This window comes from Bos grunniens, chromosome 3 (assembly GCF_055505025.1).
Source record: "Bos grunniens cultivar Pamir isolate PY7600 chromosome 3, Bosgru_T2T1.0, whole genome shotgun sequence".
Classification (NCBI taxonomy): domain Eukaryota; kingdom Metazoa; phylum Chordata; class Mammalia; order Artiodactyla; family Bovidae; genus Bos; species Bos grunniens.
In genome coordinates, this window is record NC_141167.1 from 100,650,892 (window position 1) to 100,676,741 (window position 25,850).

The following is a 25,850-nucleotide window of genomic DNA, read 5'->3' on the forward strand; positions in this document are numbered from 1 at the left end:
TTATAAAACTTTTTTTCTTCAGCTTAAAGCAAAGAACTCAAACATTAATGTGCCCACTACATTTATACCCCAGAGTGATAGAAATCAAGGCTGAATGCATACTTCATTCCAAAATTACACCTAATTGAGCACCTAATTACGTGTACCTAATTATTATTGAGCACCTAGTTATTGAGTACCTAATATTACATGTGAGTTGGACTATAAGGAAGACTGAGCACTGAAGAATTGATGCTTTTGAACTGTGGTGTTAGAGAAGACTCTTGAGAGTCCCTTGAACTGCAAGGAGATCCAACCAGTCCATCCTAAAGGAGATCAGTTCTGAGTGTTCCCTGGAAGGACTGATGAAGCTGAAACTCCAATACTTTGGCCAGTTGATGCAAAGAGCTGACTTATTTGAAAAGACCCTGATTCTGGGAAAGATTGAGGGTAGGAGGAGAAGGGGATGACAGAGGATGATATGGTTGGATGGCATCACTGACTCAATGGGCATGAGTTTGGGTAAACTCCAGGAATTGGTGATGGACAGGGAGGCCTGGCGTGCTGCAGTTCGTGGGGTCGCAAAGAGTTGGACACAACTGAGTGACTGAACTGAACTGAATATTACATGGAAATATTCACTGTGTCCAACTGTCTGGGAACCAAGGTACTCAGGCAAAAATGTCTGCCCCCAGGTTGGGCATCTGCAAGCAGAGCAGCAGTCTTATACACATCCACCAGTATTTCTACAGAGAAGGATCCTGAGAGTCTGCTGTTCACTGCTATACTTCAGCAAAAGTCCATCCTAGAGGTCTGTGTTTCGGACCCACAGAGAGAGATCTAACATACCGGGATGGAATTGCTGCTGCTCGGTCACTTCAGTCGCATCTGATTCGGCAAGAATAGTAGAGTGGGTTGCCTCACCCTCCTCCAGGGGAACTTCCTGACCCAGGGATTGAACCCATGTTTCCTGGCATTGCAGGCGGCTTCTTCATCCCTGAACCACCAAGGAAGCCGCCTAGATGGAACTGGCAGCTTTCAAATTACTCCATTCTCATGTGGAGTGTTTTTTTTTTTTTCTGAAAATAAATTTCTCATACCCTCTGTCTGTCTTTTACTTTTCAATATAAAATCAGGACATCTCATTCAGAAGCTGTAAAACATGTAAGATAGCCTCCAACTTACCAGATTCCCAGGTTAGAAAGCTGATTCTTCTAAGGAGGGCAAATCCTGGGTGGCAGGAAGGGACCTTTACATGGGTTTGTACCCTACACCAGTGACTTACATTTTCTTGTACCAGTATGTGGCATTGGTCATTGTCACACCCTTCTGCAAGGGAGAGACCGATTGAGAGCCAATTTTTAGTCCAGGGCTCAGCTCTTCGCAGCTTCCTGTGTTTTATAATCATTTCTGACCCCTCTCCCCCACAATTATTTACCTTGAAAATGTTCAAACCAACAGAAAATTGGAAAGACTCATACAACAAATATCTCTATTCTGTTCATCTAAATAGAGCAATTAACAGTCATTTTCTCCTTTTCTCTGTCTGGGCTGACACACACACTCATATCACTTTATTAAATGCAGACAAAAAGCCTGCTTCACTGCTAAACACTTCAGCATGTATTTCCTGATATTAAGGGCATTGTCCTATACAACCATAATCAATGATCAAATCTAAGTACATTAACATTATTTCAATAACATTACCTCATATATGCTCGAGGTATAAAATTTCCCATTGTTTAAAAACTGTCATATCTACATGCTTATATGTGTATGGATATAGCGATTAGATACATTTAACATATGCCTCTATATTATACATATTTGAGAGAGGTTAAGAATTGTGTGTGTTATGGTACTGATATTTCCCCATGTTCCAATTAAAGTTTCTAAATTTTGTCCTTATTACCTGGAACTGTCTCCTGACTTGTATGTTTTTGTTGTTTCTGATGTCTTTGAATTTCTGAAGAAGATAGGCTAATTATCTTGTTTAGTGTTCTACATTCTGATCAAACTAAACCTTTTTTGCAAAAGGTCAGCACATCCCATTTGTGCTTCCTACTGCATCCAGTCAGGAAGCAAGCTGTCCAAGAACAAAGCTACAAAATATTGAAGGAAACATACCATCTATCAGCCAGGCTAGGAGTCTACATTGTGTCTGAAATCCTTCAATCCAAACTGCAATGTCTGCCATCTAACTTGACAGGAACTGACTCTAGGTTTGCTTTTAATCCCAGCACCAGCTGCGATTATTACTGGCAGCCATAAAGCAGGATTTACTGCTGACTTGCCTGCACAATGTGATCTGGAGAAGGGAAGGAGAACCCACAGTGAACAAACCTAGAGCCAGGCCATTGGGAACATTGGATGTGCCCCAAGTCTGAGCATGCTCAGAAGCTACTCCCAAAGGTGAAATTCCTGCTGTCAAGGAGTCTCTGCTGCTGCTGCTAAATCGTTTCAGTCGTGTCCGACTCTGTGCGACCCCATAGACGACAGCCCACCAGGCTCCCCTGTCCCTGGGATTCTCCAGGCAAGAACACTGGAGTGGGTTGCCATTTCCTTCTCCAATGCATGAAAGTGAAAAGTGAAAATGAAGTCGCTCAGTCGTGTCTGACTCTTTGTGACCCCATAGACTGCAGCCCACCAGGCTCCTCGGTCCATGGGATTTTCTAGGCAAGAGTACTGGAGTGGGGGTGCCATTGCCTTCTCCGAGCTTCCACTAATGAAATGGTGCCATTATAGACATGTTTTCTGGGTTCAGTTCAGTTCAGTCACTCAGTCATGTCCTACTCTTTGCGACCCCATGAATTGCAGCACGCCAGGCCTCCCTGTCCATCACCAGCTCCCAGAGTCCACTCAGACTCACATCCATCGAGTCAGTGATGCCATCCAACCATCTCATCCTCTGTTGTCCCCTTCTCCTCCTGCCCCCAATCCCTCCCAGCATCAGAGTCTTTTCCAATGAGTCAGCTCTTCGAATGAGGTGGCCAAAGTACTGGAGTTTCAGCTTTAGCATCATTCCTTCCAAAGAAATCCCAGGGCTGACCTCCTTCAGAATGAACTGGTTGGATCTCCTTGCAGTCCAAGGGACTCTCAAGAGTCTTCTCCAACACCACAGTTCAAAAGCATCAATTCTTTGGCGCTCAGCCTTCTTCACAGTCCAACTCTCACATCCATACATGACCACTGGAAAAACCATAGCCTTGACTAGACGGACCTTTGTTGGCAAAGTAATGTCTCTGCTTTTGAATATGCTATCTAGGTTGGTCATAACTTTCCTTCCAAGGAGTAAGCGTCTTTTAATTTCATGGCTGCAGTCACCATCTGCAGTGATTTTGGAGCCCCCCAAAATAAAGTCTGCCACTGTTTCCACTGTTTCCCCATCTATTTGCCATGAAGTGATGGGACCAGATGCCATGATCTTCATTTTCTGAATGTGAGCTTTAAGCCAACCTTTTCACTCTCCTCTTTCACTTTCAAGAGGCTTTTTAGTTCCTCTTCACTTTCTGCCATAAGGGTGGTGTCATCTGCACATCTGAGGTTATTTTTCTGGGTGAGATATTTTACATATTAGTGGGAATTCTAGGGAGAGATGAGAATGAACTTAGTGCATTTAAAATAAAATCAAACTCTTTGCTATAGTTTGCATTGGCTTATCTCAATCTCCCATACTCCTACTTTTTTTTTTTTTTAATTTGCGTGACATAACAAAAGAGACAGAACCCAACTCTCCACTGGGGACTGGAGCCAAAGATAGGTAGATAAAGAACTTCAGGCTTCACGAATTGAGTTGTCGAGGCGCAAAAAGGAGGCAGTACCTGCGGGCTTATCAGGAGAGGCTCCTGGAGCCAGGTCAGAAGAAATAGTGAGGTCCTGCCCCAGGCTCCTTAGTGTCGCCCAGGCTGGAGGGGCTGAGATGCCAGGGTTGAGCAGCCACTTACCTTCATTCTTCCTTCATCTCAGAAATTTAATATCTTGCTTTCATCCAAAGAGAAACTGGAACTTGAGTTCCCAAAACTCAATAAAAAACAAAAACATAAAATACTTGAAACATAACAAAAAAATTGAAATACTAACATCATATATTCTATATTCCAACATGCATAGTTAACATTTTCCCATGTTTGCTTTCTCACTCTGTATACATGACTTGCTCCACCATTTGAGAGTAACTTGCAGATGTCTCAACTTAAGATCACTGGTTGGGCAGCTGTTGCTGCCTTGGCATCTCTTGGCATCCCTTGGTGTCTCCCTCAAAACCAACTTCTGCAAGACCTGTCCTCCAAGGCCAGGGAAAGGCCTTGTGCTGGTGGAAAGGACCCCTTGCCCCTTCAAGAACCTGAAATCCATTCTCTTCAGGCTGTAGAGAAGCTTCAGACACTGTTCTATGACCCTCCCTGCTAAGTGCAGGGCAGGTGCGCCCTGGGCTTGCAGGAACATGCTAGGCTGTCAGCCCCCCTGCCCCTCCGAAGCACCCTGGGACTCCTCCGGGTCGTCTTGGTGGGCAGTGGGGTCTTGGGTCAGCCTGAGCTCTAGAACCACCTTCCTTGGGAGAGACCCATAGGGAAGTGCATCTCCCCTTGGCTCTTGCCTGGCTCTCTGTGCCCGTCAGAGAGCAGAAAGGGTTCTGACAGGACACAAAAGGGAAGCATCTTTTCCTGTGGTGGGAGGATGAAGGGAGCTGGTGGGACATGAGTCAAAGAGGGGAGAGTTCTCATGAGCTTCCCAGAATCGTCTGCATTGGTTCTGTCAGTGGGGTGGCTGCCCTGTAATCATGGCAGTTAGTCTTGTCTTGTCTTGACCCAGTTCCAGGTGCAGTCTGAATCCAAAGACAGAGGAATTCTGGTTTGCAGTACAAATGCCATAGTGCATCTTTCCAAAGTGGAGTAGTCACTGAGCTGCCGGATCCAGGATCCCGCTGGATAGCATCCGTGGGGGTTCTTGAACTTTCTTGTCTGAGAAATTTCTTATCTCTCCTTCAATTCTAAGTGGCAATCTTGCTGGGTAGAGTATCCTAGGTTGTAGATTTTCCCTCTCAGCACTTTAAATATATCATGTCATTCCCTTCTGGCCTGAAAAGTTTCTGCAGAAAAATCAGCTGGTATGGGGGTTTCCTTGTGTATGAGTCATAGTTTTCCTCTTGCTGCCTTTAGAATTCTGTCTTTAACTTTTGCCGTTTTAGTTATGATTTGTCTTGGTGTTGGTCTGTTTGGGTTCATCTTATTTGGGACCTCTGTGCTTCCTGTACCTAGATATCTGTTTTCTTCTTCAGGTTCGGGAAAATTTCATTCGTTATTTCTTCAAATACATTTTTGACTCTTTTCTCTCTCTTCTCCTTCACAGATCCCTGAACCTTCTTTCTTGCTGAAATTTAAATCGGGGAAAATTAAAAAGGAGATAAGTTAGTGGTCTAGATGATTAGTGGTCTCTGTGCCAGGTATAAGAAAAAAAACTTAAGTTGACAATAAGGATAAATCTTGAATACTTTTAAAGACTTTAAAGACTTCTAAACATTGACATATAATGGCATGGAAAATATTTATGTTATATTTCTAGAGATGACTCCTTTTATGCATCACACTGGCTTAATAATTTTGATCAAAAAATTATTTTTGCTGTCTTTCAGATTTTTCTAATAATGTAGAAAATATTGGTTGCAGAGTATTCTAGTTTATACATGCCTTGGATTTATGTTCTCTTCAAAATCCTCATGACAATTGCCTAAGCTTCTTTTTCTGGTTCTACTTATCCAATAAAATAACTTTATTTTCAATACATATTTAGGTTTATAACATTTAAAATTATGTGTTTCAGTAAGTTAAATATACCATCTAATAGCTTTTAAATAGAAATTTAGTTTTATAATTCTAGAAGTCATTGTTATCATTATTCCACTTACAGTTTGGGGGTGAATGTTTTTAGGTATCATTCAATATATTAATCCAGCATGCATTTCTCTATTATGATTCAGCTAAAGTTGCATTTATTAAGATCTATCATTATCTTTAATTGCCTAGAAGTGAAGTGAAGTGAAGTCTCTCAGTCGTGTCTAACTCTTTGCGACCCCATGGACTGTAGCCTACCAGGCTCCTCCCTCCATGGGATTCTCCAGACAAGAGTACTGGAAGTGAAGTGAAGTGAAGTTGCTCAGTCGTGTCCGACTCTTTGTGACCCCATGGACTGTAGCCTACTAGGCTCCTCCGTCCATGGGATTTTCCAGGCAAGAGTACTGGAGTGGGTTGCCATTTCCTTCTCCAGGGGATCTTCCCAACCCACGGATCGAACCTGGGCCTCCCTCATTCCAGGCAGACGCTTTAACCTCTGAGCCACCAGGGAAGCCCCTTAAGTCCCTAGACTGACACTAAATTAATTAATGTATAATTTTGCCTGGAGAATTTCTAATTAAGGTGGAAATAACAAAACCTTGTTTTTACATAATGCTTATGCATATTTTTATAGATTATAGAGTGGCCATAGATTAACAGGTTAAAAGGAGGACGTTGGTGGACACAGCTATCAGGTCATTTGAAGAAGTGTTAAAACACATGGAATATGTGGGGAGTTTTTAATCTTAGTTACCTCCCTTCTAGATCTGAATTCATCAATTTTTCCATTGTTCCTTATGCTTCTTTTGTCTCAAACACTGCTAGTGCCCCTAGGCCCAGGCGGGCAGAGCCAGGAACCACAGCCCTGACACTTTCTGATGCTTCCAGAAGGGGGCGCCACAGGCAGAGATTGGGTTTGCTGAGGATGCAGCATCTCTCCTGGAGCAGGGCCTGACACCTAGTAAGTGCTCAGTGATTGAAGGAATGAATTCTAAGGTAAGATTCTAGAAAGCTGAAGAGGAGGAAAAGAATGTGGGTGGATGGGGCAGTTTAGTGTGTGAGGGACAGAAGCAGATAAAAATATACATGAAGAGGGTAGAAAGAACGTTCAAACACTGGTTATAAAAGCCTAGGAGCTCATGTGTGCTTGTGAAATTCAGCAGAAGAACCAAGAGAGGGAAGGCCAACAACTCTTGATATCCAGGTCTGCACAAGAAGCCTTGTCAGGTGTAGGGTTCTGTTTCTTCCAACCTTTGGTCTAGAATCGAACAAGTGTTTCTACCCCCCCCCCCCCCCCGCTTTTTTTTTTTTTTCCAGAAATAACCAAGCCCTGTCAAGGAATCATACAGAGAGAGCTATTGGATTACTCACCCAACTCTGGGTATGAAGCTGACCAGTCCATAGATGGTGAGCATCCAAGAAGGCAAAATTCACAAAAGGAAGGGAAGATGAATAAATGTCTGGCACCAGTAATTATTCCCCTCAAATTGATCCACTATTTGGTAGAAAGGAACCCAGGGTCATTCTGGTCAGTCTTTTCTGGACCCAATTAAGTAGGTCACCATCAAAACCAATAACAACTATTGAAAGACTTTCTAAACATTTTGGAAGTTATTAGCTGGACATATGCAATACAGTATCTCTGAATAATGTCTACATTGTCCTGTCTGTCATACCTCCTGCTTAGTTGAGTCAGGAGGCCAACATCCCTTGTAAGAGTGTCAGATAGATGTAGAGAAAGCTTGTTGTACTAGAAAAAATGTGAAGAAAAAGGATTTTTCATAGAGTTGGACAAATATATTGGTCTATAAAAATGGTACATCTCCTTCAGAAATCAAAATGGGAACACATGAAGAGATGCCTTCAGCTTCTGGTAAAGGTGGAGTAACAGAAATAAGATTGGCCTTTCTGCCCCAAAACTCACCCCACCCTTCTCCCCTAGCCCCAAAGAAAAGAAAAAGATAAAAAGCATAAAATATCAGTTTTCAAGACACTGAAAATCAGGCAGTGAGAGACGAGAAACAAACAAGGTGAGACCTACCATGGGCCCAGCTTACTGCTTTCAGTTTCCAGGCTGAGCACAAGGAGGGGATCTGAGGCCAACTCCTTGGATTGTGGAGATGCTGCTGAGTGTCCATGGAGAGCAAGGCAGCTAGAGTTCATAGGACACACTTAGTGATGAGAGAGATGAACAGAGAGAACCCAGGCATTTGGAAAGCGTTTCTTTCAGGCAGTCAGTTGAGTTCTGATATGAGCATGTTTGTGGAGAAATGCCCGAGATGAAAAAAAGAAACCTTGGGAAAGATCATGGGACAGTCCCTGGTCTTCACATGGTACAGGCAATTGTACTCACTCCCCAAGCCAGACAAGGCTACTCACAAGGGTCATTGAGAAGCACACTCAAAGAAGGTTGTGCCTTACTACTTGGATTAATCAGCCTTAGAGTGACTTACCTTAAAAAAAAAAAATCATAAAACCCAGATTCAAAGAAATCAAACTGTTCACAAGTCACTTAATTCTATACCAGAACAAAATTCAAGAAGATTTATAGGAAGACCAAAATAACCGGTACGTTAGAAGGTAAAGTTTGGCAATATCTGGCATCCAATCAAAGAATGTCAGGCATGCAAAGAGGCAGGAAAATGTGACATAAGGGGAAGAATAGTTAATGAACCACGCTGAACCAGAACTGATGCCATGTTAAAGTCAACAGAGAGGACTTTAAAACAGTTATCGTGACTACATTACATATGTCCAAAGAATTGTAGAAATGTAGAACATATAAAAATGGCCAAAATAAAACTTTAGAGATGAACAAAAACTATAACTTCTGATGTAATAAAGTCACCAAATGGAATTAAAAAGACATGACTAACTGAAGAGATCTGAAATGAAAATCACAGTTTAATGTTTAATGCATAGCCTCATTGAATGCTAGGACAATTTTAAGAGGCCTAACATGGGAGGGTTTGAAGCTCCTGAACAGAGCTCAATGATTTTTGAAGAAAAAAGACAGACAATATTCTAATTTTAATGAGAATTATAAAGCCACTGATCCAAGGAGGCAAGTACAATTGCCTATACCGTGTGAATACCAGGCACTGTCCCATGATCTTTTCCAAGGTTTCTTTTTTTCGTCTCGGGCATTTCTCCACAAACATGCTCATATCAGAACTCTGCTGACTACCTGAAAGAAACCCTTTCCAAATGCCTGGGTTCTTTCTGTTCATCTCTCTCATCACTAAAGCACAAGGAATAGGAAAAAAAAAAAAACACACACACACACCTAACACGTTACTATTAAACTGCTTAAATCCATAGAAAAAGAAAAAACTCTCTAAAGCAGCCAAAGCAATAAGGTGTGCTAGATATAGAAAACAAAAATAAAGGCAGTAGAGCAACATCTTTAAAAAAACTGAGAGAAAAAAGAAAGTCAACATGGAATTCTATTAATCTTCCCTCATGAAATATCTTTCAAAAATAAAAGATATGATGAATAATGTCACTTACAGAAACCCATACCAGACAGAATTCTGGATGTATAGAAAGGAATGAAAGACAAAATATGGTATCTGATGGAAAATATATAAGATTATTTCTTATCAAGAAAATCTCTTTAAAAATATGGGACAGTTTAAAGAAGGGGTTTATAATATATGAGAAGTAAAATGCATGATAATGCATAAAGGCAGGTAATGGAGAAATGTGAAGAGGTGTGATCACTTGAGGGCAAACTGGAGTAGGTTACAGATGTCTGCTCTAAAGCCTAAAGCAGTGACTGAAATAACAAAAGAGTTATAGCTAATAAGCCAATGAAGGTTAGAGAATGGAACCATAGGTAAAACCATGTAAACTCTCTTATAGAACAATTGTCCTTCTGGCACTCTACCCATATGCCTGTGTACAAGAATTATGACTGCAGTATTGTTTGTAATAATAAAGCATAGAAGCAAATTAATTTCAAAGACTTGCTCGTGCTAAATTACTTCAGTCACGTTCGACTCTTTTCACCCCTATGGACCGTAGTCTGCTAGGCTCCTCAGTCAATGGGATTCTCCAGGCAAGAGTACCGGAATGGGTTGCCATTTCCTCCTTCAGAGGATCTCCCCAACCCAGAGATCCAATCCGCGTCTCTTTATTTCTGTTGTGGTAGGCAGGCGGGTTCTTTACCACAAGCACCATCTGGGAAGCCCTCAAAAAACCACACCTTCCCTGACTGGGAATCGAACCTGGGCCACAGGGGTAAAAGTGACAAATCCTAGCCCGTAGACTACCAGAGGACCATACTATAAACTAGTCAATAAATACTAGTGCAAACAATAGATGAACTCTCACTGTTAAAAGGAACTCAGAGGGTAACGATGAGATGTTGACTCTCCTCTCTTTTCGCGAAATCCTGGATTCCAAACGACCTGTTTTTTTCAGGGGCTCTTTTGTGAGGATAAGATCAGCAGTGAACTTGACTTAGGTTCTCCTGTTGTGGACAAGACGTCGGCGACAAGTAGGTTAAAGAAGTCGAGGCCTTCCTCCATATTTACGTAGAAAGGATGAATTAATAAGCAGAAATGAGGGCAAACCCTTAAACTATATCTAAAAACGTCATAGAGGCAGCCGTCCCTGGGTGGGCTCGAACCACCAACCTTTCGGTTAACAGCCGAACGCGCTAACCGATTGCGCCACAGAGACTCGAATGACAACGTTTCGCTAAAGAGTAAGTGGTTCTTCCATGCCAGGAGCAGCCACTCGCCTTTCTCAGGACAGCGGCTCCGGTTCCTAGCCTCAAACAACTGGAGAGGTGGAGTCGATGCAGCGTGTTCGTTCCCGCGAGGAAGCCGGGCGTCAGGCGAACTCGAAGGTGGAAGGGCAGCCGAGCTTCGCCGCCGCCCCTTGCTCCCCACCCGCAGCAAATGCAGCGCCCCGGTGACGCCCCGAGCCTGAGCCGAGGGGGTGCCGAGGGGGTCCCGAGGGAAGCTGATCCCCGCCCCCACCCCCTCGGTGGGCTCTGTGACGGCTCCGCATTTGCTGCGCGTTCACTCGACCATAGGAGAAGGCAATGGCACCCCACTCCAGTACTCTTGCCTGGAAAATTCCATGGACGGAGGAGCCTGGTAGGCTCCAGTCCATGGGATCACGAAGAGTCGGACACGACTGAGCGACTTCACGTTCACTTTTCACTTTCATGCATTGGAGAAGGAAATGGCAACCCGCTCCAGTGTTCTTGCCTGGAGAGTGCCAGGGACGGGTCGCACAGTCTATGGGGTCGCACAGAGTCGGACACGACTGAAGCGACTTAGCAGCAGCAGCAGCAGCACTCGACCATCTTCGCCTCTGGGCAGCTCTTTAGTAGATGTGGTCGGTTTGGCTGCAGCAAGAAAGAGATCAGGTCTAAAGAGGAAACGTGAAAAGGTGCGAGAGCAGCTGGCAAAAGCATGGATGAGACAACCCTAGTTTGTTGGATTTGTTCACAACCCAGGAAGCCTGTGAGGCACAGGCCGTATCCTGAGAGATGAAAATTGTTTTTTATTAAGTAGCTGAATAGGGAGGCAGAACCAGAGAAGGGCATGAAGGAGAGAAAAGCATGAGTATGTGCGTCTAATAATTAAACAGCAAAAATAATGTGGATATGTTTACGTCAAAGAAATTAACCTGCGGGCCTCTGGTGCATCGTGACTGTAAAATGGTTAGTGCTGTGTTGTGGCTTCATTACTGAGAGGAAAACAGGCAGGAAGGCCAGGGGTCTCCAAACGGAGGAAATAGGCTGCAAGTGTCAGACATCTTTTCTCTCTTAAGCGGCAGAAGGAAACAAACTAGTGTTACTTTTTTTCCCCCTTCTCTCTACAAATTTAAAAAGAGGTTTCTCTTAAAATTCTGTGTTGCCATAATGACACCTGGTTCCACCTGAACTTAACTATTCTCAAACCTTGAGGTAACCAATGCATTTTTCTTATGGAAATGTTTGTCTTAAGCCATGTTAATGTACTATGTATTTACCTTAGACTCAGAACCGACTTGACAAACCAGTATATTATACATTGTTCTCCTAATCTATGTTAATGAAACTATATATTTGTATGGAAATCTGCCTTTCTTCAAGATTCATGCCAATTGTTTTATGGCTAAGGATGACTCACCTGGTGCCATTCTCTGAGTTTTGGGACATTTCCTTTCTTTAATTAGCAGAGTGCTACAGAGTCCGACAGGACTGAAGTGAATTAGCAGCAGTAGCTATATAACATCCAGCTAAAGACTAGCAGGGGGGTACTCTTTCTGCCCCTTTCTGATGTCTATGTCAGAAGCTTTCTCTATCTCTTTTATACTTTAATAAAACTGTATTACACAAGAGCTCTGAGCGATCAAGCCTTGTCTCTGGGCCTGGATTGAGTTCTCCTCCGGAGGCCAAGAATTCTGGCTCTTTCATGGTTCAGCAACAACTTTTCAATTACCCTCGGTACAAATCCAAGTTAAGCAACTAGACCCCTTAAGAAGCGGTCAGAGAGCAGAGTTTACTCCTGGCCACACAGTACAATGCCATGAGAAGAGGAGTAACTCCCACAGCGCACACACCTGCCAGTGGCTGCTCAAAGCGAAACCAAGGATGACTGCTTGTCTCACTATTGAGCAAGAAATGTCCCTAAGGGTGAAATACTGCCTCTTAGGGGGCCTTGTCTGAGCTTAGCCATTTTGCTGTTAAAGATAATTCAAATACCAGTGAGGGTTTTGACACTAAATGAGAACAAGTTTGTATAAAATGCAAAGTAGTTGTCATGGTCTAAACCAACTTGTCTTCATTCACCAGCCACTAATTTTGAACTATATAGTTCATGTAAAGCACAAATCTTTAAAACACAATTTGTGGAATTTAGTAAACGTAATCATCACCCAGATCAAGTTATAGAAAATAGCCATCGTCCCAGAAATGTCCTCTGAGCCCTTTTCCAGGCACTTGTTACCCAATCTCAGTTAGTTAATTGCTATTGTGAAGTCTATTGCAGAGGTTACTATTGCTACTCAAATTTAAATGAATGAATGTACATTTTTTTGTATCTGGCTTTTAAAATATTATTTTCATTAAGCATATCTGTATTATTGTGTATGTGTGCGTGCGTGCTAAGTCAGTTCAGTCATGTCCAATTCTTTGTGACCCTGTAGATTGTAGCCCACCAGGCTCCTCTGTCCGTGGATTCTCCAGGTGAGAATACTGGAGTGAGTTGCCATGCCCTTCTCCAAATATTACTCTGTATATCACTTCTTAATTTTGGTTTTATTGTATTAATTTTGGTGTTATTGTTATTGATGAATATTGCTGGTGTTTTGGTGAATATTCTGTACCAGTCTTTTTTGTGTACTTTTGCATTCACAGAAGTACTGCTACTGCTGGGTCATGGAATAGCTGCAAGTTTAACTTTACTAGAAACTGATAAACAGGGCTCTAGAATGGTTTCAAACCAGCAATGATGGTTGCAGTTGCTCCACATTCCTGTCAGCATTTGGTGTACTAATTCTTTTAAACATAACCATACTGGAGGCTGTGTGATGATACCTTCTTATAGTATTAATGTGAATGTTCCTAATAAATAAAAATATCAAGAATATTGTCTTAGAACTTTTGGTTATTAAGATATCTTCCTTTGTGATCTAGTAAAACATCGGCTTAGCTTTCCCAGAAGGAAACTGGCTGAAAAAGTCCATCGCCACAGTGCTGGTAGATCCTCCCCAGACGTCTCTTGAGACAAGAGACCCAGACTCCTGGTGTTTGGAGCAGCAACAGGTACAGATCAATGACTAGCACAGCACCAGCCTACCCAGCTGGCCTCCCAGGTCTTTGCCATATCCATGCACTTGTCAGTCGACCGAGAGCAGAATATATTTTTAAAATATTCTCTGAGTAACTTGACTTTTCAATTCATCTCACTACCACAAATGCAAAACTATTATCAGCACCATAATCAGAAGTTGGGTATAAAGATCGATGCCAGAATACCAAAAGGATGGTGATCTAGGCAACTCCTCCAACTGCTCTTAATTCAACTTCCCGTGGTCTCTGCCCTACAGAGAGGATGTTTTCCTCTCTCCCTTGGACACTCAAGCTGAAGACCTGTTGGGACAAATGTTGCTTACACTGTAGGGCAAGAGGAGAGCCAGGGAGAGGGGAGGAGGGGATGATGTAGACCAAGGATGCAGAGGCAACAGGTGGAGTATGTGAGACAGCGCTGAGGCTGTGGGTCCATCCTTCTGGTGGGTGGGCTATGGGTTCTCCTGTGTGTAGGAGAGGGTGTAGGGGTGGGTGAGAGAGATTTGGAGGGCATTCTCTTGAATTCGTTTGGAGAAAGCAGTTTAGAAGAGTAGTGAAAGGCAGATGGAGGGGAGGGTTGTGACCCCAAGTGAACCCTGGAGGGGTCAGGGGCTGCACTGTGCCTACAGGTGTTGTGCCCCTAGTTACCTTGCAAGAGAGAGGCCATGGTCTTGAAGGTGTTTTCCCAGGGTGTAAGCCTTGTCTGTTGCACTTGTGAAAGCTGATGGCTGTGATTTCCCCACCTGTTGGAGGGACGTGGTGCTAGTGAGGGGTTTGAGTCACACCTTTCTCCTGATAATCCCTTGGTTCAGATGACACCTCTTCCATAATGCCTCATTGTGCTATGCTGACCCAGGGCAAGAGCCACACCACTCCATGTACTCAACTGCCTGGGAATTAGGGTAAGCACTTGCATTTTCATGGCCCTCCTGTTTCATGACCAATGTGTATAGATGGGTCCTACTTCTTTTGCCAAGCCTCCTGACTGTGCTGTCTGTGGGCACGTGGGTTCCCCACCTATTGGACTTGGCACTTGCCTGGGGAGCCCTTGAGGGCTGGCTAGCAGGCACCAGCAAGAGAGAAGCCACACCTCAGGAGTTGTGGAAAAACATGGGAAATGTGGCCCAGAGTCCTCATACCTTTGGGGCCAAATAGGGGTCAGGTGGGGGCAGTGGAGGCACCCCTTTCAGGAACAAGGAGGCCAGAGGCTCTCTGGACCAAGGGGCACTTTCCCTTCCAGGCCTAGCCAATTCTAAGGCCTCTCATATGGCTTTCCCTTCTCCCTTTCCCTTCTCCACACCAGCTGTGTTCTTGGGGAGTGTAAGCCATGTCTCCCAACAAGCAGAAATCTCCCAACAAGTGAAATGTCCCAACACACTTCTAGTGCTTGGGGAAGGAGTTGGATCAATGTTTTCTGACAACAGGAGGACAGAGAACTTGTGGTGGCTGGAGGCAACCTCTTGCTTTGTTGGTTCTCTTGGCTGACACGAGGGCCCAGAATGATGCTCCTCCTTGAGCGCTTGGGTGGCACAGCCCAGGGGCTTGACCAGGCTGGTGTTTCTCCCACTGCTGCTTAGGGAACAGCAAGAAATCCTACGGGTCCACTCTTACAGAAGAGATGCCCAGAAAATGCTCCTGTAGAGCCTAGACTATGCACTAAACCGCTTTGAAATGATGATTCCCTGGGCCATTCTTCCTTCAGTGAACCTTGGAGAGTGGAGAAATGATTGACGATGCTATACCCTTCACTGGCAGTAAAAATTCCACTTTCCTCTGACTTGCCTCACTGTTCCCTTCCACTCCCTCACTCCAGCATAGAATGTCACTGGTGTTGCTTTCCTGGACAATTTTTTGTCCTTAGCTCCCTTATCTTTAGGAGGCCTGGTGTGCTGCAATTCATGGGGTCACAAAGAGTCGGACACTACTGAGCGACTGATCTCCGATCTGATTCTCAAATAACTTGTGAAGTTACACAAGAAAGTTATAGTAGAAAGGTATTCATATTAGCCTTTCCCAATACTGTAGCTTGAAATCACCCCAATGTTCATCATATGTGAAGTAGTTTTACGTTAGTGTAATGCTTATCATTAATATCAAATTAAGGTGTGAGAAACGCAAATACACACAGATAGATACATATATGTATATATATATATCACATAATGTTGGTTGATAATAGCTAGATAGAAAACTGTGCACACATTCACTTGAACTTGAAGAAAGGACAAAGCCGAATTTGAGATAGTTGACATTAGAATTGTTTAAAGTAGTATGGGATGGGTGGGCATTATCTGCTAAGTGTATCAAAGGGGCACGCTTGAATGACAAAAAAAATTACTCTGTCGTGATTCTGGTAATGATTACATGTTGCAATATTCTAATAGCCGCCCTTTACTGTTTTGTGTATTTTGTTGTGTGAACACATTTTAATAATTTCCTTTTAGGATAAAAATTGTCGGTAGGATGTCAGAGAATCCAGTGAAGACAATGACTGGATTGGAGTATATTATAAATTCTTTATTTAAATTCTATTCCGTTTTGTGTAAAAAAGCTTCACTGCTGTTTGAAATATTTCTGCTGCTAAGTCGTTTCAGTCGTGTCCGACTCTGTGCGACCCCATAGACGGCAGCCCACCAGGCTCCGCCGTCCATGGGATTTGCCAGGCAAGAGTACTGGAGTGGGTTGCCATGACTTTCTCCGAGAAATATTTCTACACACACACAAAGATTCTTGTCTGAGTCCACAATTTCTTTCGTGGAAGCTACACACAAGACTCACTTAGAGTTTGAAACTGATCTTTAGATATTTTCTCGTAAATGGTGAGACCTGGATCAAGTCCAGAGTGCTTCAGCCTAGAGCACCATTGGGTTGACTTCCGTTCTTCTGACCTTACTCCGTTTGGTGACTAAAGAGTTGTTGTAGATACAATGCAAAAGAAAGAAACACTGCCGTGACTCGGATTCGAACCGAGGTTGCTGCGGCCACAACGCAGAGTACTAACCACTATACGATCACGGCGCGCCACTGTGCTGGCAATAAACTGCGTCTTTGTGCTCCTACATTTTAGTATAGCTGTTTCGTTGAATAACTGTCAAGTACTCCTGCGTTTCCGTCACGTCTTCCTTCCGTTATTCTCTTCCCATTCTGATGCATTTTTCATCTCTTTCAGCCCGCGCCTCAAAACAGGTCTCCTGGGAAGTATCTTTGTTTTGACCTTGCCTCTCCTCCTGGTTACATTTCCCCATTTGACCGATCTTCCCCAACACCTGCTTCCGGCTCACGCCCACAGACCGCAACCTAGCGGAGGGAGGGCAGCGCCAACGGCTCAGGAGCTCAGATGAAGGCGGAGAAAAGAACCGAAAGACCCACTACTGAGCCCACCGGGCGTTCAGCCTCCCTCGAGCCCTCCTCCGCTCAGGCCCGGGGCGTCTCCGGGGCGCTGCATCTGCAGCGAGTGGGGAGCCAGGCGCGGCAGGGACGTTCGGCTGGACTTCTGCCTTCGGAATGCTCAACTTCCGGCTTCCCCACGGGTTCCTCCCGTTTTCATAGGCTTTGGAACGGGTACTGCTGTCCTGCTAAAGGCAGGGAGCTCCCCCTAGAGCGGAAGGCGTGATTGCTTTCTGCCAGATGAAGTTGTGCAGGAGGTAGGAGACAAACGCAACCGTTCCAGAGTCTCTGTGGCGCAATCGGTTAGCGCGTTCGGCTGTTAACCGAAAGGTTGGTGGTTCGAGCCCACCCAGGGACGCCCCGTCCTCCTATTTTAGGACGTAACCTAAGGATTTGCGGTTATTTCTGCGTTGTACATTCTTTTTTGAAAATTTGGAACTAGGACTCCTTTACCCTTCTTGTCACCTATATCTTCTCAACAGGCTAACCTAAGACATGATTATCGCTGATTCTTACAAAAGAATGTTGGCTCTAGAGGAAAACAGGTAGGTCACTTGGAAACCAAGATCGAAAGAACAGAGTCGTTTCATCGTTGCCCTCCGGGTTCCTTTCAACGGTGAGGTTCCGTCCATTGTTTGTATTGGTATTTATTAACCCCTTGCTGGATGGCATCACTGACTCGATGGACGTGAGTCTGGGTGAACTCCGGGAGTTGGTGATGGACAAGGAGGCCTGGCGTGCTGCGATTCATGGGGTCGCAAAGAGTTGGACACGACTGAGCGACTGAACTGAACTGAACTTACATATACCTTTAAAATTAATTCCTTTATATCTTGCAGTTCCTTGGTGGTCTAGTGGCTAGGATTCGGCGCTTTCACCGCCGCGGCCTGGGTTCGATTCCCGGTCAGGGAAGATGTATCTTTTTTTTTTTGCAGCTTTGCGGGTGGCACTAGTAGTCAAGAACCCGCCTGCCTACGCAGGAGACATAAGAGACGCGAGTTCCATCGTCGCGAAGATCCTCCGGAGAAGGGCATGGCAGCCCACTATAGAATTCTTGCCTGAAGAATCCCATGGACAGAAGAACCTGGTGGGCCAGTCCACAGGGGTGCAGAGTCAGACATTGCTGAAGCGACTCAGCAGCACGAATTTAAGTTTAAATTAAATATAAAGACGTTCATTATTCATAGCTTGGAATGTTGCCATTTTACTCATTTGGAGCTATTGTATAAAGACATATTCTTTGTGCCACCTTTACCCACACATTTTATGTTTTTATCAATTCCTGTAAAGGTGAAGAAAGCAGTGTAGCTCTGCAGTTGTTGTTCAGTCACTAAGTCAGGTCTGACTCTTTATGACTCCATGGACTGCAGCATGCCAGGTTTCCCTGTCCTTCACTATCTTCAGGAGTTTGCTCAAATTTATGTCCATTGAATCAATCATACTATCTAGCCATCTCATCCTCTATTGCCCTCTTCTCCTGTCTTCAATCTTTCCCAGCATCAGGGTCTTTTCCAATCAGTTGACTCTTCACATTAGGTAACCAAAGGATTGGACCTTCAGCTTTAGCATCTGTCCTTCAAATGAATATTCAGGATTGATTTCCTTTAGGATTGACTGGTTTGGTCTCCTTGCAGTCCAAGGCACTCTCAAGAGTCTTCTCCAATACCACAGATCAAAAGCATCAATTCTTTGGTGCTCAGCCTTCTCTATGGTCCAATTCTCACATCAGTACACAACTATTGGAAAAACCATAGCTTTGACTATATGGACCTTTATCATCTTTTAGGCTTTTAAATAGTTCAGCTGGAATTCCATTGCCTCCACTAGCTTTGTTCTTAGTGATGCTTCCTAAGGCCCACATGACTTCACTCTCCAAGATGTCTGGCTCTAGGTGAGTGACTGCGCCACTGTGGTTATCCTGGTCATTAAGACCTTTTTTGTATAGTTCTTCTGTGTTTTCTTGCCACCTCTTCTTATTCTCTTTTGCTTCTTCTGTTAGATCCTTACTGTTTCTATCTTTTATCATGCCCATCCTTACAAGAAATGTTCCCTTGATCTCTCCATTTTTCTTTAAGAGATCTCTGGTCTTTCCCACTCTATTTTTTCCTTCTAATTCTTTGCATTGTTCACTTAAAAAGGCTTTCTTATCTCTCCTTGCTATATTATCTGGAACTGCATTCAGATGGGTATATCTTTCCCTTTCTCCTTTTCCTTTTACTTCTCTTCTTTCCTCAGCTATTTGTAAAGCCTCCTCAGACAACCATTTTGCCTTCTTGCATTTCTTTTTCTTTGAGATTCTCCTTTCTATAGGAGGCAGTTTTGGTCACTGCCTCCTATACAATATGACAAACTCCTATCCATAGTTTTTCAGGCACTCTGTCTATCAGATCTAACCCCTTGAATCTATTCGTCACCTCCACTGTGTAATCATAAGGGATTTGATTTAGGTCATACCTGAGTGGCCTAGTGGTTTTCCCTATTTTCATCAAGTTAAGCCTGAATTTTGCAGTAAGGAGCTGATGATCTAAGCCACAGTCAGCTCTGCACCTTGTTTATGCTGATTGTATATTGCTTCTCCATCTTCAGCTGCAAAGAATATAATCAATCTAATTTCAGAATTGACCATTTGGTCATGTCCTTGAGTAGAGTCATCTCTTGTGTTCTTGGAAAAGGGTCTTTGCCATGACCAGTGTGTTCTCTTGATATAACTGTTAGCCTTTGTTCTGCTTTTTTAGTTTATTAAGGAACCTCCATTCTGTTCTCCTAAGTGGCTATACCAATTTACATTCCTACCAAGAGTGTAGGAGGGGGCCCACTCCACTTATTATCACTCAGTTCTAACCAAGGGTATCGCTACAACAATACTAAACCCAGTGGAACAATGGCACATACAAAGATGACTAGGAACTTCAGCATACTGAAGTTAGGGATTTCTGGTACCATACCACTTTCTTGTGTCCACATATACAAATTAAAAAACACTTCTTACTTCCTCCTGCCCACATATTAATCAGGCATTTATTTTTTTCAGTAAAAACAAAGCAAGACTTAGACTACCTTGGAGGCCTCAGTTTTCTGTCCCACTTGCCTCACCATTCCTCTGCTTCCTCTCATTAGATTTTCATTTATTTGTGCCGTCCTACAGCTTTTCCTTCTTCAAACCCCAGGCCCCCTCTCTCAGGAACAGAGGTAAATGTAGAATTGTAGTATTGTTGACATTACAGACTTGTTCCCTGAATAGAAGTCAACTCAAAGAAGAGCATTTTTTTGTCCATTCCAGGATTTTTTTTGTTTAAAAAAAAAGAGCTTAGAAAAGTAACACTTAAATATTTGTTTTTCTGACAAAGAGAAATTTGAAGTAACACTGCTGGCATCTGGGTATTAAGCTAAATGGAAGCTTTTATATTCACCATGGTGCTGAGGAGAAATGACAGTCAAAACTGGTTGGAAAGAGGCTTCTGAGTCCATAAGACATGTCACTTCCACTAAAGGGAAGTAATGTTTCCACCTCTCCATTTGTAGTTGGAATATGCAGAAGCTTTTATTCTGAAGGAGGTAAGGAGCAAGTTGTGGGAGGGCAATTGACTCAGTCTGGTCTTGAAATCATTTAACTAACAGGTGTTTTCGTGAGCCCCCAAATTGTTCTGTGACATGACTTCCTCAGTCATGTCTCCAATGTCTGAAACCTCCTGAGACCTCCAGAGCTAGAGTGGTTTGAAAGAGCAAAAGATGAAAGAAACACTAGCCTAGGTTCTCATAAGCACATTCCAGAGTGTGGTGCGAAGACTTCCAGTCCCTTGGGCTATCAACTAAGTGGGTTTGGAGCATGAACCTACTTGGAATCAAAGCTTCCTATTGAGTCTTTTCAGGTAGATTCTCTACATGGTTGACTTTTGCTGTCATTTCAGCAGTGATCTCATCCTCTTTGCCCTTATCATTTAAATCAAATAACAAAAAGCCCTAATTAGTAGTGTTGGTGGACATAAAAGAAATATTTTCATCCAAAGCTCTGGGAATTAAAGGTAAAATTGGCTCTCAAAGTAGTTTTCTTATGTTGGCAGAATTTAGTTCTTTGTAACTGTGTATCCTTGGAAGGCTGATTGGTGTGCCCCAAACCTGTTTCCAACTCTTGCTTAGTTCAGTGAGCTTAGATCTATCTCCAGGGTTCCTTTGGGATCCAAGATGTCTTTATATTTCTTGTATTTTCAAACAAAACCTTTCTGAAAAGAGTACATCAGTGTCTTTCCAAAAGAGAGATGATTCTACCCAGTTTTTGAATGAACATTTTTCACATTGAGGCAACCGGTCCATTGTAGCGCCCCACCCTCTCCTGAATTCAGTGCTCCAAATTCAGACTATGTGATATCCAAAATTCAGCTGCATCATATACCAGATTTGGAGCAATCTGGAGCAATATTTCCAGAAAGAATTAAGACAGTGCTTCAGTGGAAGGAGAGCATAGGGTTCTGCTTGGGGCCTGTATTGCCTTTCCCTGGAAGCAAAGACCCAGGATTTTCACATCTGGATTAGCATCCCACATCTCAGTCAGGAGTCAGAATCTCAAATCTCCTGATTTGAAAACAGAATACCAGTTGAAAGTTTTCACCCCTTGAATCTGAGAGCTCCTGGATGCTGCCTGCAGGAGTTAGGGCACATGCACAGATTAGAGGGTGAGAGACCTCTGTGCAAGCCAAGATCAGTGGGACTCCTCCCCTCCGCCACCCTTTATTCCCCTTCATTTCATTGCTCTGCCAGCTCATTTCTCTTAAGCTTCGGTGTTTCTTTCTTGCTTTCCCTCAGAAATGGGAAATCCCTCTGGCTCTTGTCACTTTCCTTTGTTCTGTTTCATCAGATTTCAAGTCTTATAGTCTAACCAGGTCTTCATGTTTTAAACAGTTCCATAGCCAAGCCTGAAGGTCTCAGAGCATTTGGCTGTTTTAAAATGGTCAATCTCTTATCCAAGTCAGCTCTTGATTACATGCTTGAATTGAACAAAAGACCAGCCATGAGGCCAAGTGTGAACTATTCACATCACTGGGCTACCACCTAGTGGGGGACCAAGGTCCAGAAAATACAGACAGTCATGGTGACTATACTTCTTTTGACTTTAGGTTCTTTATTCCCTTAGATGGCTCTTGTTGCCCTAATGGCCTGGGAGCAAGTGACGAGAATGAAGACAGAAAATGAAATCTGGTGCAATGGGTCAGGGGACCTGCAGCCTCTATTGGACTGAGGTGCAGAGTCCACTCTGAGTCCAGCTTTTGGTCCTAATTGCAGACTACAAGACTTTCTCAGATCTTATTTTTCTCAAGACACATGCTGTGTTAATCATGTACCCCTAAATGTCATGGACTACACTGACATAGTCCAGATCTCCTTGTGTTTACCCCAGGCTGTTCCCTTCTGGGCTAGTCTTTGGAACAACTAGCAAGTGCATAGGCAGCGTTCTGGAGAAGGAAATGGCAACCTACTCCAGTGTTCTTGCCTAGAGAATCCTGTGGACGGAGGAGCCTGGTGAGCTGCTGTCCATAGGGTCGCACAGAGTCAGACACGACCAAAGTGACTTAGCAGCAGCAGCAGCAGCAGCAGGCAGCGTTCATGCCTGATGCCATACCAGTGTTCCAAGGTCCATGCTTTCATGATCCCAGTCATACTCCCTTCTGGGTCTGGCCTTGGGGTTTGTAACAAGGAGATTATTCTTAAGTAAAACATGAAAGATAATTATTAACATGATTTCTTAATATATGCTGTTTCTCCAGATGCTATTTCTGTGGAATTTCTCAAGGCCATGAAAGTATATTATTAGGAATTCCCATTACAGGTTCTTCTTATAGGAAAGTATCTCAGATGGAAAGCAGGTAGAAACTGCTTTTGTGAAAGACTTTCACGTATCCTTTTTTTTTCAATGTCTATGGAAGGGCAAGAAAAAACCCCATCAAGTGGGTCTCTGGATTCCTCTGGAATCCTGGTTGTAGAAGCTTGATCACTAACCCATGTTGGAGAGAAGCACAGTTGAATATGAACCACAAATCAAGATACCTCAGACTGGAGCCAGGACCATTCAAGACCAGGACAGGACAGGGCCAAGCACCATTGTTTCTTGGGTTGTTAAAGCATGGGTTCAGTAAGTAAGTGTTAAGTAATCTAAATATATGAAAATCCTTTAGCAATTCCAGGGTGGTTTTAGAGTAGAACAATGTTGTGTACTGCCAGATTCTTAAAAAAGACATTCCCAAAATATTTTTTAAAATTAATGAGATTATCTTAAAAAAAAAAAAAAAAAAAAAGACTAAGCACCATCATTACAAGGCGGCCATTTACCTGACAACAGTGATTCAGACAACTCTGGAAAGCTCTTGAGAATTATCCCCTACTTTTGAGGAGATAATTTACCACTTGCTCCCTTCATCCTCCCACCACAGGAAAGTCTTCACTTTTTTGTGGCGTCAGAAGCATTTACAATATTGGTAGGAATTAAAATGGTGCATCCACTATGGAAAAAGTGTAGAAATTCCTTTAAAAATTAATAATAAAACAGCCATATGATCCAGCTATTCCACTTCTGGGTTTTTAACCTAGAAAATACAAAACCAGTAATTGGAATAGATATATACACCCATATGTACATCACAGCATGGTTTATAATAGTCAAAATATAGAAACAACTCGTGTCTATCAACAGATGAATGGATAAAGAAGACGTGGCATACATACACAATGCAGTACTGCTGCTGCTGCTGCTAAGTCGCTTCAGTCATGTCCAACTCTGTGTGACCCCATAGACGGCAGCCCACTAGGCTCCGCGGTCCATGGGATTCTCCAGGCAAGAACACTGGAGTAGATTGCCATTTCCTTCTCCAGGGGAACTTTCCCACCCAGGGGTCAAATCTAGGTCTCCCACATTGCAGGCAGATTCTTTACTGTCTGAGGCATCGGGGAAGTGAAGAATATATTCTATTAATACACTTGTAAAATTTTATAGGTTTCAAACATTTTTTTTTCTTTTTCTTTTTAAAGGAGTAATTGGTGCTCAGTATTTCTTTTTAAAGGAGTAATTGGTGCTCAGGTCCCAAGTTCTCTTTAGATGGACACTCAAAGTGAGATTCTGGGTTCCTGAAATGAAGGGAGGAGTGAAGGTGAAGGGCTGTCCAGGCTGCTCCTCACATTTCTCCCTACCACTCTGGGAGATGCCCTGGACTTGTGGCCCAGTCTCACTGACTTAAGGATTCAATGCAGAGATTTTACTGCACGGGGACACTGGGGTGCATCACACTTGTGGAAAATGAAAGTGTTCGTCGCGGACTGTAGCAGGCCAGGCCCTTCTGTCCTTGAAAATTTCCAAGTCAGAATATTGGAGTGGGTTGCCATTCCCGGCTCGAGGGTATCTTTCTGACCTAGGGATACGAACTCAGGTCTCCCGCATTGCCGGCAGATTCTTTAGGTCTGAGCCACAGGGAGTAAGTGAAAACTCTGTATGCGGAGATGAAAGCAAAAGAGACACTTTCCCTGACCGGGAATCGAACCCGGGCCGCGGCGGTGAAAGCGCCGAATCCTAGCCACTAGACCACCAGGGAACTACGTGCCGTATACCTCGTAAGTTACAACAGGAAACCTGCAGAGTGTGTGGTGTCTCTCGCCCTCCTATTCTGAGTCCTGCACCCCCCTCCAAGGAATTGTACCCAAAGAACGTTCCTTCCCTGCTTTCTCCAAATGAGGAGCTCCACACCAAAGGCCGAGCGCTCTGCGTGACAGTGGACGCTCCCGCGAGGTTCACCTGATCCTCACGTCCCCACGACTTGCCCAGTCCCGGCGCACCTCACAACTGCCCTGGAGACGCGCCTTTTCCCGGCGAGCGAGCGTGGAGAGCAGGTCGCCGGGGCGGGGACAGGAGAGGCGGGAGGGCAGCCCCGCGGGTGAGACCTCGGGATCCCCAACGACACGAAAGACTCCTGGCGGGTGCAGGAACCGGGAGGGCTGGATGAAAAACGCTTGCGAACAAGGCTCCGCTCCCAGACTTGGATTCTGTCCGGTCTTCCCCCACGACCTGCTGCCCTGCGGTTCTCCCGCCTTGGATGACGCCGTCTCTAGCTCCCTGGGCTCAGACCTCCAGTTGTCCCTGACGCCGCGCTTTCCTCAGACCCACATCCAATCAGTCAGGACTTGGCGTTTGCTTCTCGGTCCATGTTTACTTCGGCCAACACAGTCCCAGTCCCTCCTTTTCGCGACTCTGGACTTGGGCAAACGACTCTCCCGAGAAAGGTGGTCCCTCTTTCCCCCTCCTCTGTCGGGGAAAGAACCACCGCCCCCTCGTCCAGTCTACGTGGAAGGGCAGCGCGCTGGACCCGACCGAAAGACCGCGAATCCGCTCCTCTGGCTGGACGTGAGAGGTGAAAACTAGGACCTGGATAGGAGGAAAGCAGGGGAATTTCATGTAACGTCCTGATCTAAAGCAATTTTCAAGTCCGCCTCTGGGGACTCAGGCTCCAGCGCTGGTGAGGGTGCTGCCACGCGGTCGTACCCTCGACCGCACTCGGAGTCCACGCGGAACCAGGCGGAGCCCCGCGGCCTGGGGGCCGGTGCGCACGCGGCCCGCGCCTCCCTCAGTGTCTGACCCCTGAACCTCAGACCTGAAGGAAACGCGGTGACCCCCGCACTAAGAAGAAAAACCACTGCGGGAGAAAACGCACATGCATCCCCAAGCTTGTTACCCTTTACTTCTAAAGGAAACCAGAGGCAGACAGACACACAGACAACACTGTATTATGTTTTTCATAAAAAAGAAACTGCCTGCTGTGAGGTGAATACGGAAACCCCTCCAGACACCAGCTTTCTGGGAAAATTGCCTTGACCTCTGCCGTCCT

General features: G+C 44.3%; 5 non-coding genes across 5 annotated transcripts; 2 read left to right on the forward strand and 3 right to left on the reverse strand.

Moving 5' to 3' along the window:
• Nucleotides 1-10,422: 10,422 nt before the first annotated feature.
• TRNAN-GUU (transfer RNA asparagine (anticodon GUU)) lies at nucleotides 10,423-10,496 on the reverse strand. The gene has a single exon. It is a non-coding gene; the product is annotated as a tRNA-Asn (tRNA).
• A 6,052-nt stretch (nucleotides 10,497-16,548) lies between these two features.
• Nucleotides 16,549-16,620, reverse strand: TRNAH-GUG (transfer RNA histidin (anticodon GUG)). Its single transcript has one exon. It is a non-coding gene; the product is annotated as a tRNA-His (tRNA).
• Nucleotides 16,621-17,273: 653 nt separating this feature from the next.
• On the forward strand, nucleotides 17,274-17,347 carry TRNAN-GUU (transfer RNA asparagine (anticodon GUU)). The gene has a single exon. It is a non-coding gene; the product is annotated as a tRNA-Asn (tRNA).
• A 482-nt stretch (nucleotides 17,348-17,829) lies between these two features.
• Nucleotides 17,830-17,901, forward strand: TRNAE-UUC (transfer RNA glutamic acid (anticodon UUC)). Its single transcript has one exon. It is a non-coding gene; the product is annotated as a tRNA-Glu (tRNA).
• Nucleotides 17,902-24,491: 6,590 nt separating this feature from the next.
• TRNAE-UUC (transfer RNA glutamic acid (anticodon UUC)) lies at nucleotides 24,492-24,563 on the reverse strand. Its single transcript has one exon. It is a non-coding gene; the product is annotated as a tRNA-Glu (tRNA).
• Between the last annotated feature and the right edge of the window lie 1,287 nt (nucleotides 24,564-25,850).